The sequence below is a fragment of the Macaca nemestrina genome, chromosome 4 (assembly GCF_043159975.1).
Source record: "Macaca nemestrina isolate mMacNem1 chromosome 4, mMacNem.hap1, whole genome shotgun sequence".
NCBI lineage: Eukaryota > Metazoa > Chordata > Mammalia > Primates > Cercopithecidae > Macaca > Macaca nemestrina.
In genome coordinates this window covers 117400179-117417390 of record NC_092128.1, presented here as the reverse complement: position 1 = coordinate 117417390, position 17212 = coordinate 117400179, and the positions used below count along the sequence as shown (strand labels likewise).

At 39.7% G+C, this 17212-nt stretch overlaps 1 long non-coding RNA gene across 1 annotated transcript in view; it reads left to right on the top strand.

Moving 5' to 3' along the window:
* Nucleotides 1-10949, top strand: part of LOC112428566 (uncharacterized) — a 43824-nt gene extending 32875 nt beyond the window's left edge. The window contains exon 4 of the long non-coding RNA XR_003020572.2: nt 10729-10949. This is a non-coding gene — a long non-coding RNA (uncharacterized lncRNA). The remainder of the gene's footprint in view (nt 1-10728) is intronic.
* The last annotated feature ends 6263 nt before the right edge of the window (nt 10950-17212 follow it).

The following is a 17212-nucleotide window of genomic DNA, read 5'->3' as shown; positions in this document are numbered from 1 at the left end:
CAACCAGGTGTACGCAGGCAGAAAACTATGAGATCTAAAAGAAGAAAGACATCACACAAAAGAGCAAGAGTCATACAGGGAACTTATGGAATGTGATCATAATATATTGACTAAAAATAACTATGCTAATATGCCTAAGAAAATAAAAAACAAAACCGAGAACAGAGTGTTTGAAGAAAGTCCCAAGGGGACATTCTGTGATTTAACAAATCCAGAAGAAAAACTAACTCAAAGGATGAGTTTAGCAATAAGTTAGATACAGTTCAAGCAAAAAAGGATTAAAAAATAGAGAAAAGAACATGGGAGACATATTGGTTATTTGAAAAAGATCTAACATACTTGTAATGGGACTCACACAATGAGGGGAGAGAGAGAGAGGAAAGAGAAAGAGGAGAGGGGAAGTGCCAGAGGGAGAGTGGGAGAGAAAGAATGCCTAGAATAAATGTAAGAATCACAAGTGACTACTTTGATTGCATCTGTGTAAGTACTATTGGAAATTTTGGTGAAATGGATCATTTTTTGGAAAACAGAGTTTACCAAAATCAATTCGAACAGCAATGAAATGTTTAAACAGGCCCATCTCCACAGTAAACTAGATAAAATTATCAAGGAATATTTTGCATAAAAACATCAGGCCCAGATAGTCTTTCAGGGGAATTCAACCAAACTTGTAGAAACCAGAAATGCTCAAAATCTCTATGAAGAAAAATGGGAAATGTTCCTGAAAAATAGAAAATAGATTTGAAAAACAGATATCCTTGTATTTTTCTGTGATGTGTAAATGTCATAAAAATGACACTCCCTGTTTCTTTATGAATTTCATATAATCCCAACAAAAATACCAATAAGCTTTTGCCCTTGGACTTAGGCAAGTTGATACTGACATTTGTACTGGAAAATAAACACACTTGAATAACTAGGCAAGTACTGAAAGGGAAGAATTATAAGGGATTATTACTTCAGCAAACATTACAGCAAAGCCACAGAATGAAAACGCTGTGCCACTGGTGCATGCAGAGTAGCAGATTGGCGGGTCAGGTTGAAAACTGTAGACATTGGTCCAATTACACATGGACATTCAGAATATGATGATGGTGGCATGTCAAATTACTGGACAAAATTGAACCTCTTCATTAATGGTGCTGGGCCAGCAGGACAGTCATTAGGAAACAGATAAAATTATATCCATTCTTCATTCTATACATACGAGATAAACTCCAAAAGGTTCAGAGATAATGAGCGAAAAGATACAATAATAGAAAATAATGTGTGAAAAACTTCAAAACCTCAGCATAGGTTAAGACTTTCTAGCCATAACTTAATCTACAGGCGACAAAACAGTGAGGGATTAATTAATTTGACTTCTTAAAAAGAAAAATATGTTTATGGCAAATGACATCAAGAATACTCTTGAATCAATCTTTATAATATATATCACAGATAAGGAAACTAATATCCCTGATGTATAAAGGACATTTAAAATTGTGAAAAAAAATCTAAAAGTCCTATAAAATGGGCAAGATATATATATATATAAATTATAAATTGCTCAAATATATATATAACATATATATGATATAAAACTATATATACATATAGTTGATGTAAAACTGTATTTTTTAAAACATGAAAAGATGCTCAAACATCATGCATAATAAGAGAAATGTACATTATAACAATATCAATGCACAACTGCACAGATAGGCAAGATTTCAAAAGCTTGACAATAAGTTGTTAGCAAGTCTCTAGTGAAGTGGGTACTCATACTTTACCGGTGGAAAAGCTAAGTGAACAACCCTTATGGAGGGGGATTTGGCAATATCTAAAAAAGAAAAAAATACGTATTTATCGTTTGATCCAGCAATCCTATTTCTAGAAATACACTCTAAAAACACACCTTTAACAGTACAAAAGTACATATGCACATATTGTTAAAAGCAGTGCTTATACTTGCAAAATACTGGAAATTACCTAAATGTCCAAATATAGAAGAGTAGCTAAAAAATGACACTTACACAAAAAGAACAGTACACAGTTGGATAAGAGAATAAAAATGATCTCTATGAATGACTTCATAGTGTTTTCTGAGAGATACTGTTAATTAAAATAGGCAAAGTGTCAAAGAGTACATATAGTATGCTACTTTTGTAAAGAAAGAGAGGGAAATTATAAAATATACGATATCTTCCACTTGTAACAAAACACTAGAAGGATAAACCAGAAGACAAGAAAATTGATTATTAAAAGATGTAGGATCAATGGTGTTGAAGGGCCAGAGTAGAGTTAATTTTCTGGGTATGTCATACAGTTTTGAGTTTGGGAAATATGTTAATATTGTGTATATTCCCAAATCACATTAAATTGACAATTTTAAGAAAAACTAAAACTGAATGCAAATAGAAATAGATGAATGTAACTCTCCTTTATAATCTCAGTGAAGGGGAACATCAATTGCAAGTAACTGGATGTAGTTTGATTACAAAACTGTATGCTTCAGAATACAACCTTTAATCAAATCTTGCGCTCTCAGTAGTAGGCTTATGTTTTGTATGACATGTTTATAGCAATTCTGAAACTATTTTAATGTAGATTAGAGCAAATGATTACAAGTGTTAATATTTTTGGAAGTCAGAGTTCTCATTATAAATTGCTCAAAATTGGCCAAGGGCAGATGAATATCAAGCATCTTTGGATCAGGAAACCCTGAGAAGATATGAAATATCTTATCTGTATTGTTCAACTTGTCATCTTATGACAAGAAACTATTCTAGATTAAAGAGGGCCAAAGACAAAAGATAAATGGAATATGGCATTGCAGACTGAATCCTGTGGTGGGGGAAAATATGCTATAAAGGATAATTGACAATATTAAAATATTAAATGTAGACTATTTAAAATTGTATATCTGTGATAAATTTCCTGAATTTTTAAACTTTATTTTAGTTATGTAAGAAAACATCCTCATTGAAAATATATACTGAGGTATTGATAAGTCGTGGGGCATAATGAATGCAAGTACTTTTAAACTGCTCATGAAAAAATACCTACAAAGACAAGGAAAAGAATGATAAAACTAATGTGGCAAAATGTTTAAAGTAAAAGGATACAATATTTCTCTGTACTAGTATGCAACTTTTTAGTATGTTTGAAATTATTTTTAAAGTTAAAAAGTTACAGACAGTAAGTAAATTTCTCTTCAACAATAACATAGAAGTCAGGAGAGGTTGCTGCAAATGTGTTCATTTTTACGGCTGAATAGTATTCCATGGTCACTCATAAGTGGGAACTAAGTTGTGAGGATGAAAAGGCATAGGAATGATACAATGGATTTTGGGGACTTGGGGGGAAGGGTGGCGGGGGGTGGTGATGGATAAAAGGCTACAAATTGGGTACAGTGTATACTGCTCGGGTGATGGGCACACCAAAATCTCACAAATCACCACTAAAAAACTTACTCATATTACCAAAAACCACCTGTTCCCCAGAAACCTATGGGGAAAAAAAAAGATGTCAGGAGATGGTAAATGTCCTTAAATTGTGCAAAGGTCTCTCGCACTGTCTGGCAAGTGGTGAGGTGCAAATTACTATGAGACTTTTACCAAGTCAGGAATACCTGCTACAATCTCTAGGGTAACCACTAAAAAGATAGAAAAGAATATCTAATTACAAAAATAGTAGAGGTGAAAATGGGATAAAAACCACTCCATCAATTCAAAATAAGGCAAGAAGAAAAACTGAAAGTAAGACAGAGCAGGTGGAAATCGTAATATAAAGCAAATAGTAAGATGGCAGATGTAAAATCAATCATATCAGTAAACACACTAATTATAAAGACTCTAAATCTTTAAAATGTCTGTCTATGCTTAGATGAAACCTAACTATATGCTGCTTTCTTCCAAGATTGCAAATAAGGAGATGAAAAAAGCTGCAGTCTTGTTGAATACTTGGAAATGGATTGTAGATTCAAATTAGGTAATTTGAGGAGATGTTCATAAAGAAAACATTGATAGCTACTGATGTAGTTAATATGCCATACCCATTTGGTTCATTACAATAAAAGACAATTCTATATTAGAAAATCAGTGATTCACCATATTAACGTAAGAAAGGAGGAATTATATATTATCATTTTTATCACTGGAAAAAAAATTTTGATAAAATTCAATAATTGTTTATGATAAAAATCCTAGAAACTAGAGAAAAAATGAAACTTTATTTGATAAAAGAAGCTTACAAAAATTTTACAGCAACCATCATAGTTACTGGTGAAATGTTCAAAGTTTTCCCTTGGGTACTGGGAGGGAGACAAGGCTGCCTTCTAGCACTAAACTTCTCAACATTTTACTGGGGCCTCTAACAACTGTAGCAAGGCAAGTAAAAGAAACGATAGGTGCATGCATTGAAAAGGAAGAAACAAAGCAATTCTCATTCTGAGATAACACAATTATGGATATAGAAAATCTAGAGGAATCTTCAGGTAAATTATGAGAATTAATAAGTGAATTTAGGAATATTTGCTTCACATCACTGGATAGAAGTCAATATAAGCAAATCAACTACAAAAAGACAAATTAAAATTTAGATAACCTACATAACACCATAAACATACCACTTTCCCAGGAAAAAAATCTAATCGGTGATATGAATGTCTCTACACAGAAAACTATAAAATGTGATTGCTATTAACTAATGCATACTAAACAAAATAGGCATGATTTATATTTATGCATTGGATTATTTTAAAGATTGAAATGTTGGAATATTTTGAAGTTATCCACAAGTTGATATGCAGATTCAATATCTCAGTAGGTCTTTTCGGGGTATAAACTGACAAAACGATTTTATAATTTGAATAGAAATACACAAGGCCTAGAGCTGTCAAGAGAATATTAAAAAGAGCCAGTGCATCAGGAGGACATACTCCATAAACATGCAGATTTATGACATACAGTTGTAGTAGTTTCAGCACTATTGCATTCCTGAAAGTAGAGCAGGAAAGACAAAATGCACACACATAAGAATGTGTGTGTGTGCTTTGCTTTGCAGATGCTTTTTGTTGTATATAACAAAAGTGAGCCTAAAGAACAGTGAAGAAAACCGTGTGTGTGTGTTTTTTTAAAACAAAAAACTAGATTCAATTTTATATCCACATGGAAAATAAAGAAATTCCCTTCTTACGTTAGATGAAAATAAATTCCAGGTGGACTGCAGGTCTATATGAATAGTTAAAACATAAAGGCTTCTAGAAGGCAATATAGCAAAGTATCTTCATGTTCTTTGGGCAAGGAAAAATTTATTGATAAATACATTTTGCTAAATATAAATGATAAAAAATTGAGTACATTAAAATTAAGAATGTCTGTGTACCAAATGACATCTATAAGTAAGTGAAGAGGTACAATAAATGGTTTATATTCAAAATATATGAAGTATATCTGCAAATTAATAAGGAAGACACATAAATAGAAAACTAGAGAATAGACAAGCACACATGTTACATAAAAGGATATTCAAATAAGCACATGATATAAATCCTTTATAATTTATCAAAATATTAATAATTAAAGTACGATGTTGAATCCATTCACAAAACCAGAATACCAAGCTAAAGAACCTGAAATAAAACTAAGCATTGATGGAGATGTGGAGCAACTGGAACTCTCCTGCAAGGCTGGTGGGAGTGTAAATTAGCAGGACCACACTGGAAAATTGCTTGGAAGCATCTACTTAAACGGGGTATTTGTATATCCTACGGGCCAGCAGTTCCACTGCAAGGTATATAAGCGCAGAGATGTGTGCATATGTTCAACAAAAGACATGGATGGAATGTTTACAGTCAAAAATTGGAAACAAGCCATCTTCATATGGAGGATTAATAAGTAACTTCTGGTCTACTTGTAAGGTTGAAGCACATGGTTGAACCTCATATGATGCTGAGAAAAGAAGCCAGACATCAAAGAAAACATATTGATTCATTTTGTAGAAAGCTCAAAAAGCAGCAAGGCAATGTGTGGTGCTGGAAGTCAGGAGGGTGGTTCTCTTTGGGAACATGGAGCTAATGACAGGGAGGGGCTGTGAAGAGGCCTTTTGGGGTGCTGCTGATAGTCTAGAAAGGCTATTGTTTTCTGTTACATGTTATATTTCAGTAAAGAAGAAAAAGATGCCTTTCTTCAAAATATTTAAATAAAATTAATAGGCTAAAAAGAAAGGTCCATATTTAGGGCCCTAAAAGCGGCAAGGGATTTCATGCGGTTTGAAATTTCCCTGGGAACTTTCATATTCCTCTGGCCATTCCTTGGATGACTCAGTCATGCAATGTTCACGCAACACAGTGCAACTTGCTAACGTCTACCACCGGAGTGGTGGAGCCATGGGGCTGCCCATAAGAGCCTGTGTCTGGTTCATGGTTAGTGAAGCATGAAGCGTGATGGGAGATCTACGCCATAGAGTTGTAACAAGCTGAAGTCTACTAGAGAATCACGAGTTCACAGGGCGTTTCTGGAATTAGAATCCTTCTTAGACTCCCTAGAATTCAATAAACCTGAAAGAGTAGCCTCAGCAAAGACATGTTGTGTTATCAGGTGGATTGAGCAGGAAATGGATTAGGGAGCCAAAGAGCAGACAAACTCAGCAGCAGTCACAATACCAGCTGTGTGAGCACCGCTGGTCAGCCACAGGGTGCTAAAACATCCAGGGTTCTTGCAGGAGAGCTGGAGGGAGGGAGTTGACGGTCAGGCCACATCCTCTGTGGGAGATTCATGGCCTTAGAGAGACACCACCTTTCTGCCTCTGCTCCAACTTCAGCCACTCTGCACCCACCCACTATGCAGAAATGACACATTCATTATGTTCTCAGACTAGCAATGCTCGCACATCTTTGTACACAATTGCCGGGAATGCTTCCTCATTCAGTTTATAAGACTCAGCAAATGTCTATTTCAATGCAAGCGTCCCTATTCTTCTCTTCCTGGTAGAATGAGGCTCCTACATTCTCTAGGAAAGGATGAACTAGCTAGTGAATGTTCTGGAGTCTAGAAATAAGCCTTGTTAATTTTTATTTGTTCTCAAAGTAGGAGGTGTTCAATGCATGTGTTTGATAAAAGATTATGAATAAGAAATAAAATAGAAGCATATTCAAAGTTAAATGTTTCTTGTTAGATTTATAATTTTTAAAGTCACACATCACTATTCATGCATAAACATTACTTATAATTTTAAAATCTCTGCCCGAATCATTAGCTATTTTATCACAACGCAGTTTCTAAAGTAATTAAATGGGGAAATTTTATATTTTTATTTGAAACATTGAACTGAATTCTTCATAAAATAGACATTTCAATTGTTTTCTTTTAGAGAAAAGTAGAAATGAAAGTTTAAGTGCAGGATTTTTAAACAACTGAAAGGTTGGCACAGGCTCAAAATGATGTCGATTTATTTTACTTTAACAACATTAGATTAGGTGACTTAATAACTGTAAGGTTTTGTAACACAGATAGAAATTTAGCACTGTGAAATAAACTGTTCAGGTGAACGTGAACTCCACAGCCTTAATTTGATATTGAAAGAGGATGTGTTCCGTGAGGCTCCAAGACTGTATGCCGCATCTTAGGTCTCTGAGCTGAACTTCACATAAATGAATCTGAGGCCATGAGCAGTGGCTCATGCCTGTAATCCTAGCACTTTGGGAGGCCAAGGTGGGTGGATCACTTGAGACCAGGAGTTCGAGATCAGTCTGGACAACATAGTGAGACAGTGTGTCTTAAAAAAAAAAAAAAAGAAAAAATCAGCAGGCCATGGTGGTGTGTGCCTGTAGTTCCAGCTACTCACGAGGCTGAGGTGGGAGAATCACCTGAGCCCAGGAAACAGAGCCTGCAGTGAGCCATGATCATGCCACTGCACTCCAGCCTGGGCCATAGAGTGAGAACCCAGATCAAAATAAAAAACAAAAACAAAAGAATCTGAGTCTGTGTGTGCAATTGGAGGTGATATGTGGGAGTAGCCAGTAGATTCCAGAAAAGAAAATACTGATTTTTCTTAAAGATTTGTTTTGGTTTTAATTCAATTTTTAGAACACATTTTAAAGATGCAAAATTTTTGTTCGTTTTAAAAATTACTTATCAATAGTCTTATCTTTCAGGGGAAAGGGGAGGAATTTATCTATTTATAGCAAATTGTGTTAGGTTTTAAAATTCTGTTATTCCAGAGGGTAAATGTGTATCAAAAGCACTGGAGTCATGAGGACCTAGGTTTGATATGCCACGCGCTCAGCATGATTTTTCACTCTGGGTCTCCATTGCTTCATCCTGGCAGTGGAGCTGGCAGTGTTCACAGGGCAGAGTGCTGGGGGAGGGAGCCAGAGCTCCTGACGGCTGCCGGTGGGCTCCCAGGGATCTAGGCTCCCTCCCTCCTCCAACCAGAGGTGTGAGCAAGAGGCAGAGAAAAGTCCTACAGCCCCTTCCCCTGGAAGACCCCTTCAGGGTCTCGACTGTGGGCCGATGTAGGAGAGGCTGGGCTTCCTTCTGCTGCCTTCTCCCCTTCTGCGTGGGGAGACAAGAGGGAGACAGCACACCCTGATCCCCCGGGCACGCCGGTTAAGGAGCGGCCTCTGACTGAGGCTGTCCACAGAGGCAACAGTCGTGGCCCGTGGGTGTCATGGGCTCATCAATTTGACTTGCTGCTGCCCTTCCTCTAGGGGCGTGACCAAGATCAGAAAGATGGATACTCGCTCCACCCACCAAACTCCCCTGCAGGCAACAGAGCAGAAACTCCTTCCTTTGAGGGCTCTGTGGAGTGGTGTGGCCCATTGGTGAAGCTCGGGGGGCAACCTGCTTGTGTTTAGCCCTGGTCCTGCCTCATCAGAGGCAGGTATGACCCAGGTAAAGACCAGCACTTGGGCGTCTCAGAGATGCTGGCGTTGGAGGTTGCTGGGGTTGTCTGGAGTGTGTATGAGTGAATGCACGCAAGCCCGCAGCCCTGAGCCTTAGTCATGGGCAGCGCGCAGTCCATGGGGAGCATGAAGATGAGGGAATCCCTGCCCTAGCCCTCAGTAAGGGCACAGGTGAGGCCCTCAGTTCACGTCAGTAGCTATTGCTGTTATCAATACCTGTGCATTTTAATGGATGTAAAACGTGTGCTGAATTTTAAAATGGTAGGTGCACAATATTATTTTTATAATTGCTTCAGAATATTTACTAGGGTTAACACCTATTAAATAGTTGGCGAGAATGTATCTCACCAAAATTTGAATTAAATACCTATATTTGGCAGGGCGCGGTGGCTCATGCCTGTAATCCCAGCACTTTGGGAGGCTGAGGCGGGTGGATCACGAAGTCAGGAGATCCAGACCATCATGGCTAACACAGTGAAATCCTGTCTCTACTAAAAATACAAAAAATTAGCTGGGCGTGGTGGCGGGCGCCTGTAGTCCCAGCTACTTGGGAGGCTGAGGCAGGAGTATGACGTGAACCAGGGAGGCAGAGCTTGCAGTGAGCCAAGATCGTGCCACTGCACTCCAGCCTGGGCGACAGAGTGACATTCCATCTCAAAAAAAAAAAAAAAAAAAAAAAAAAAAAACCAAAAAAACCCCACAAAAAAACCAAAAAACAAAACAAAACAAAAAACCACACCCCAAAACCCAATATTTATATGTAGCAGAATTAGGTAATTTTTTTTTTTTTTGAGATGGAGTCTCCCTCTGTTGCCCAGGCTGGAGTGCTATGGAGCAATCTGGGCTCACTGCAACCTCTGCCTCCTGGGTTCAAGCGATTGTCCTTCCTCAGCCTCCCAATTAGCTGGGTCTACAGGCATGCACCACCACACCCGACTAATTTTTGTATTTTTAGTGGAGATGGGATTTCACCATGTTGGCCAAGCTGATCTCAAACACCTGACCTCAGGTGATCCACCTGCCTCAGCTTCCCAAAGTCCTGGGATGACAGGCATGAGCCACTGTGCCCAGCCAGAAGTAGGTACTTTTATTCATAAGAGACACACTTGTTAGGTCCTGAGGAGGCTCTGAGTTATTGGAGGTAGCACAGTGACTTGTCTAGAGTCTGAGGACTGCAGGGTCCATGCTCAAGGAGTGTCAGGCATGGGGCACAGAGCTGAGCCTGGGCACAGAGACCATGAGCAAAAGAGCAGCCAGTGGCCGCTGAGGTGGGTCTGGCCAGCCCATGGAGCCACAGGAGATGGGATGAGCCAGGTGGGGTTTCTAAAATTTGTGTTTAATGTTGCTTGCTTAATTTCTACCAGGGAAAAGAGGAATTGCAAGCCAGTTATTTATCACTTTCTTCCTCTTTTTAAAAAATATGTAGCTTAAAAATTACTCTAGTAGTAACTCATAAATAATTCATAAATAAGGACCTTTTTGGTGAACCTTCTTCTAGTATCTCTGCTATGAATGTTTTGGAAGAGTTATTTATATATCTGCATAGTTTTATTCTACATATATCTACAGATGTGAACCACATAGTTAAAATTGTGTAAAACACATTTATATACGTTTTATCACATATATACTCTATATTCTAATTTTCTACAAAGACGTGGTATTATTCATTTTTCATATTATTATAAAACATTTGCTAGAATATATTTTCCCTGCCATGTAACAGCAGCACATTGTTACATGTACTACAATGGGTTGAACCTCTCCTCTTGTGTGGAACATTTATGCTTTTTCAATCATTCTCTTTTATGCATGTAAATCTTTTCTTTTTCTTTTCTCAGGAAGTATCCTAGGATAGAAGCTTACCGACGCTGTGATGGGAATCAAGTTGTGAATGTTACGAAGGTTGTCACAGCTTGCAGCTTCAAGCTTCTTCAGAATACAGGTGGGCTTGGCCCTGCTGCTGGCCACTGGCACCACAGGCAAGGATCTGGCCTGGAGGGTTCCCAGCCCAGGCTTCATATAAGGGACAGGTCCAGGGAGGCTGGCGCCCTGCTGTGAATGTCACCACCACAGTCATATTCACTGTGATCAATAACACATGAGCCCATGGCACGCAGCCCCGGCAGCCCTCGAGTGGTATGCCCCAACTCCACCCTGCGCCAGCTCACTACCTGCTTCCATGGGCTCTGCCTCACCTAGCCTGCATCTGTGTGAGCCAGGAGAGCCAGAACTCGTTTGTGCTTCCTCCTCTCCTCAAGGACATGTTCATTGCAGCATTATTCACAATAGCAAAGACATGGAATCAACCTAAATGCCCATCAATGATAGACTGGATAAAGAAAATGTGGTACATATACACCATGGAATACTATGCAGCCGTAAAAAAGGAATGAGATAATGTCCTTTACAGGAACATGGATGGAACTGGAGGCCTTCAAGGGCCTGCTGCCCACAGACCTGGTTCCTGGCGCTGGGGAAGGTCCTTGCTAAGCGCTGCGTGTCCTCCTATGTGCTTGGCAGCCCAGCACTGGCTCTAGGGAGCATCCTTCCCTGGCCTGGGGCCCACCCCAACACTCCGAATGTACCTGAGAGCTTAGATGCAGCCCCTGAGGTCAGGCCAGTGTGCTCCTCATACCCTCTCTTTTGTCATAGACCTGGACCTGCCTCAGATCTGCCTCCTCCCTGTCCTTAAATCAGGAGGTCCCAGGTGCTCAGGGCACATCTCCGGCTTCCACCGCTGCAGACCCTGCCCCATTCCCATCTCTGACACCTGCTGAACTTCCTCCAAGCAGAGCCAGTTTCCACTGTAACATGAGGCGGCGCCCTGCAGAGGGCGCTCGGAAGTGGCGTACCCTTTAGAGACACGCTGAATTGGCAGAATGACAGGGAGGGAGATCGCTTCCTTGCAAAGTGAAACAAGGATTTGTATTTCGTCTTGGCTATACATAAAGTCAAAGCTGTTCTTGAATAAATAAGTGTTTCCCTGAGGTATATAGTCTTATAATCATCATTCTAAGTAATTTTATATTAGGTTCTTAAGTTGCTTTTACTACAGATTCTTCTACATTAACCATAATGTTGTGAGTAAACACCTCTGTGCATATACATTTTCCACATTTTGCTTGTCTTAGAATAGAGCCCCAGAAGATGCTTAAATTGTGGCATCCCTCAGAGTTATTGCCCAATTGCTTTCAGGGTGGTTGGTGCCAATTTACCCTGCCATCCACTCTGCAATGTATGAAGTGCCACTTCCACCATAGCCTTGTCAGCTGCGAGTATTCCATTTTTAGAGTGTTTTGTTAATTTAGTCAGTAAACTAAGTATAAATCATTGATTACTAAATTTAAAGAAAGGCTTTTATGAAACGAAAATTTTGAAGTCTAGTTATTGGCCACCTATCAAAGGAACCTGTTATATACTTACATTTTCTACAAATAATCTTGAGATGTTATTTTTATTTTGTACCCTTTAATTACTACATCAAATTATATCGTGGTTGTCAGCATATTTGACACAAAACACGTTTTAAAATTTGGTGATTTGCTTACGAAGTTTTGAGGAAAAAAGCCACTTTAGCTTAAAATATAAATGGAAACGTGGCATGTCGAACTGTGATGAACAATGAATTTCCCATGAACAGCTTGAAATGGTATCAAAAACTTGATCTCATTTTCAAGGCAACTGCATGGGCTTTCTGGAATTGATTTAGCAGTTCTTTGAAATGTTTAGCCCTTACATTGAGAACATACATAAATACCCACGTCAGAAATGTCATGGCTAGAACAAAGAAATCAAGGTGCAAAAATAGTGTTCTTGGAGAAGTCCTTCAATGCAAACATTACCACATTTGCTTCAATATTTATTTTTGCTCAAAAAACCTCTTTTGAGGGAGATGTGGGGAACTCAGACTCCATTGCATTTGGCAGTTGTTTGCTGTGTTTCACAGGGCTATGTTTTAGGAACAATTCTGTGTTGTGCCTTCTCTTGGAAATGAGCATTCCTCTGAAAACAGAGCAAGTCTTCCGCTTTAAAGTATTTTATCTGGTACATATTTTTCTTTCCTGAACCCAAGTGCTCCTCTTTTTCAAACATTTATTTTAAGTTCATAAGTGCAAGTGCGGGGTTGTTACATGGGTAAACGTGTGTCATGAGAGTTTGTTGTACAGTTTATTTCTTCACCCTGGTATTAAGCCTAGTACCCATTAGTTATTTTTCCTGATCTTTTCCGTGCTCCCACCCCCTAACCTCCAAAAGGTCTCAGTGTGTGTTGTTCCCCTCTATGTGTCTATGTGTTCTCATCATTTAGCTCCCACTTAAAAGTGAGAACATGTGGTATATGTTTTTCTGTTTCTGTGTTAGTTTGCTAAAGATAACAGCCTCCAGCTCCATTCATGTTCCTATCTCGTTCTTTTTAATGGCTGCATAGTATTCCATGGTGTATATATTACATTTTCTTTATCCAGTCTATCATTGATGGGATTTAGGTTGATTCCATGTCTTTGCTATTGTGAATAGTGCCGCAATGAACATATCCGTGCATGTGTCTTTATAATAGAATGATTTGTATTTCTTTGGGTATATATCTAGTAATGGGATTGCTGGGTCAAATGGTATTTCTCTCTTTAGGTCTTTGTGGAATCGCCACACTGTCTTCCACAATGGTTGAACTAATTTGCACTCCCACCAACAGTGTATAAGTGTTTCTTTTTCTCCATAACCTTGCCAGCATGTTATTTTTTGACTTTTTAAATAATAGCCATTCTGACTGGTGTAAGATGTTATCTCACTGTGGTTTGATTTGCATTTCCCTAATTATCAGTAATATTGAGTTTTTCTTCTTGTGATTGTTTGCCACATGTATGTCTTCTTTTGAAAAGTGTCTGTTCATGTCCTTTGCCTACTTTTTTTTTAAATGAGATTGTATGTTTTTGCTTGTAAATTTGTTAAGTTCCTTATAGATGTTAAATATTAGACCTTTGTTGGATGCATAGTTTGCAAAAATGTTCTCCCATTTTATAGGTTGTCTGTTTACTTTGTTGATAGTTTATTTTGCTGTGCAGAAGCTTTTTAGTTTAATTAGATCCCGTGTGTCAATTTTCGCTTTGGTTGCAATTGCTTTTGGGGTCTTCATCATGAACTATTTGACTGTGCCTATGTCCTGAATGGTATTACCTAGGTTGTCTTCCAGAGTTTGTTTGTTTGTTTGTGTTTTGAGACAGGGTCTCGCTCTGTTGCCCAAGCTGAGTGCTGTGGCATGATCACAGCTCACTGCAGCCTCAACTTCCTGGGCTCAAGCAATTCTCCTGCCTCAGACTCCTGAGTAACTGGGAATTACAGGCGTGCACCACCACACCAGAATAATTTTTCATTATTTGTAGAGACAAGGTTGCACTCTGTTGCCCAGACTGATCTCAAACTCCTGGGCTCAAGTGATCTTCCTGCCTTGGTCTCCCAAAGTGTTGGTATGACAGCCCGGCCTCTTCCAGAGATTTTATAATCTTAGAGAACTAGTGTTTGACAGAACGTATGTGACAGGGAAAAGCATAACAATGAGCAGTGAGTGACCTTTGATCCGTGACCTTGGCAGGACTGCCCTCACCTCTCACCTCATGGGCTCTAGGACCATCCCTCGTCCCCTCTGAGGATGGATGCAGGGCTCTCTTCCATCAGTGTCTCCTGTGCAATAAAAGGTGTGAATGCCTCACTCCTAGAACGGAAGGAAGGAGCTGGGCGAGGCTCAGGGGATGGTGCTGACACCTTGTGAGTCACTGCATCTCTCAGACCCTCAGCTTCTGTGTTTGAAAGTGTGGGAACTGGCCAGGCGTGGTGGCTCATGCCTGTAATCTCAGGACTTTGGGAGGCTGAGGCGGGTGGATCATCTGAAATCGGGAGTTCGAGACCAGCCTGACCAACATGGAGAAACCATCTCTACTAAAAATACAAAATTAGCAGGGTGTGGTGGTGCATGCCTGTAATCCCCGCTACCTGGGAGGCCGAGGAAGGAGAATCCCTTGAACCCGGCAGGTGGAGGTTTTAATTTATTCATTTATTCCACAAGCAATGACAAATCTTCTGTTTTGTAAAAGGCATTCTGATATATATGTTGGCACATGACTTACTAAGATGTAGTTCTTTTTCCAAAAAGCGTATGGTTCTATGTGGGGAGGAGCCAAACACATTTTGGCAGAACATGGCAAGTTCTATAAGAAATGCATAAATATATTCGAGCAGTGTTGGGAGGAAAAGCATCTGATTCTGCCACAAATGTTTCAGAGCTTCCACCCTGAAGTGTTTGCATCCGAGGTGAGTTGCAAAACATGGATAGAATGGTCAACAAGTTGGAAATATTATAATAGGCTAGTGTGTCCTCTTTTTGGACATTTAGGCTTTGTGTAGATTTTTGTTATTATAAATGATGCATATTATATCTATCTATATCTATATAATCTATATTTATATTTATATCTATAAGTAGGGAATGGTATAGACAGAAACAGAAACCTTGAAAATATGGAATATTCTGGCTACTGCCAGAGTTGGAGGTGTGGAATATGAGGCTGAGTAGCAGGCAGGCAGATGGTAAAGAACTTAGAATACTGGAGACCTGGGGTCCTCCCACTTTGCTGCACATTAGAATAACCTGGGTCGATTTTATACCCACACCCCCAGCTGCCAGGTCACACCCATAATTAGGGATTTTGATCTGGTGAGTGGACTCTCTAGTGTTTATTTTACAAGGATCTCTTTGCAGCAGAGAAAGGAACTAAATTAAAGAGATTCTAGAAACAAGAATGATGGACGCAGGAGTCAGTGAAAAGGTATGGCCATATGGGTTTCAAGTGATGGAAACTAAGAAGGTGCCATTAACAGAAATTGGTGAGGAATTTCATGAAGGTGAGAGGGAAGCCAAAGGGTCACAAGGTGGGTTCCAACCTTGTGGTTAGACATACTTTGAAATTTCCCTCTTTTTTTTTTTGAGACAGAGTCTCACTCTGTCACCCAGTCTGGAGTACAGTGGCATGATCTTGGCTCACTGCAGCCTCCACCTCCCGGGTTCACATGATTCTCCTGCCTCAGCCTGCCAAGTAGTTGGGATTAGAGGCACCTGCCACCACATCCACCTAATTTTGTGTTTTTAGTAGAGACGGGGTTTCACCATGTTGGCCAGGCTGGTCTCAACCTCCTGACCTCAAGTGATCCACCCACCTCGGCTTCCCAAAGTGCTGGGATTACAGGCATGAGGCACCATGCCTGACCAAAATTTCTCCTTTTGAGCCCTTTTGGAGAGAGAGAGAGAGAGAGAGAGAGAGAGAGCGAGCATGTGTGTGTGTGCCTAATATGGAAGCCTGCTGGTGACAGCCATATCCATTTTAAACTGAGTTCTCTATTTAGCTGTTAAATTCCATATGCCTGCCAAGATCCATACGATAACCAGCCCCTCCAGCATCTGCTTTTCTTTTTTATTAAGGCCCTGAGGAGCATACACAATTCCTGGCGTAAGTCAGCATTTTGCCAGAGTGCCAGAAAGGATTCTCGCATTCCACAGAGACTCCACCAGAAATCTGCTCATTTCCCCTTTGTCCCCCGCTCACAGACCCCAACCTTCCATGTTTCCTGCCTCTTGCACTACCATGTGGTCCTCACCACCCCACAGGGCTCTGGGCAACAGAGATGGGCCACATAAATCATGTTTTTACTGTGACTCCCCATAGGACTCTTTGGCTTTTACTTCCTGCAAACTCTCTTTCCTGATCACTTAATTGACATTCTTAGAAAATTGTGGTGATGATCTAAATGCAGAAATGTTGTAAAAATTTCAGATTTTGTTCGTAGTTACTTTAATTTTCCTTTGCAGAATGTCTCCTCTTCCTAACATAGTGTAAATATAGGAATTATTGCAATTCCTATTTACTTGCATAATCCTGAACATTATATCCCTGAAGGACCTCAGGTATTATTGACTCCTTTATCTTAGAGATGAAGAGACCTGGGCCTGGAGCAGTTGTGGCTTGCCCAGGTGCTCACATTTTTACTAGGTGAAAGAGGTTCTTAACACCCAGGTCTTCTCACCACCATCTCGTGCTTTCCACAATCCCAGCAGCTCTGTGTTCAATTTGAGGGTACACACCTTCTATGTTCTGTAAAGCAGTTTGCTCACTGGAAGATCCAACATTTGGCCACTGAATTCCTGGGTAGCCAAGAATTTCCCTTTATACTTGCTGGAGATGGTGGCAAGGCCATGTCACCTAGTGTGAATATAGGAAGGGCTTAGGTGCCCTCACCAATGTTTGTGCCTTATAAACCCATGCAATTGACTTCTTC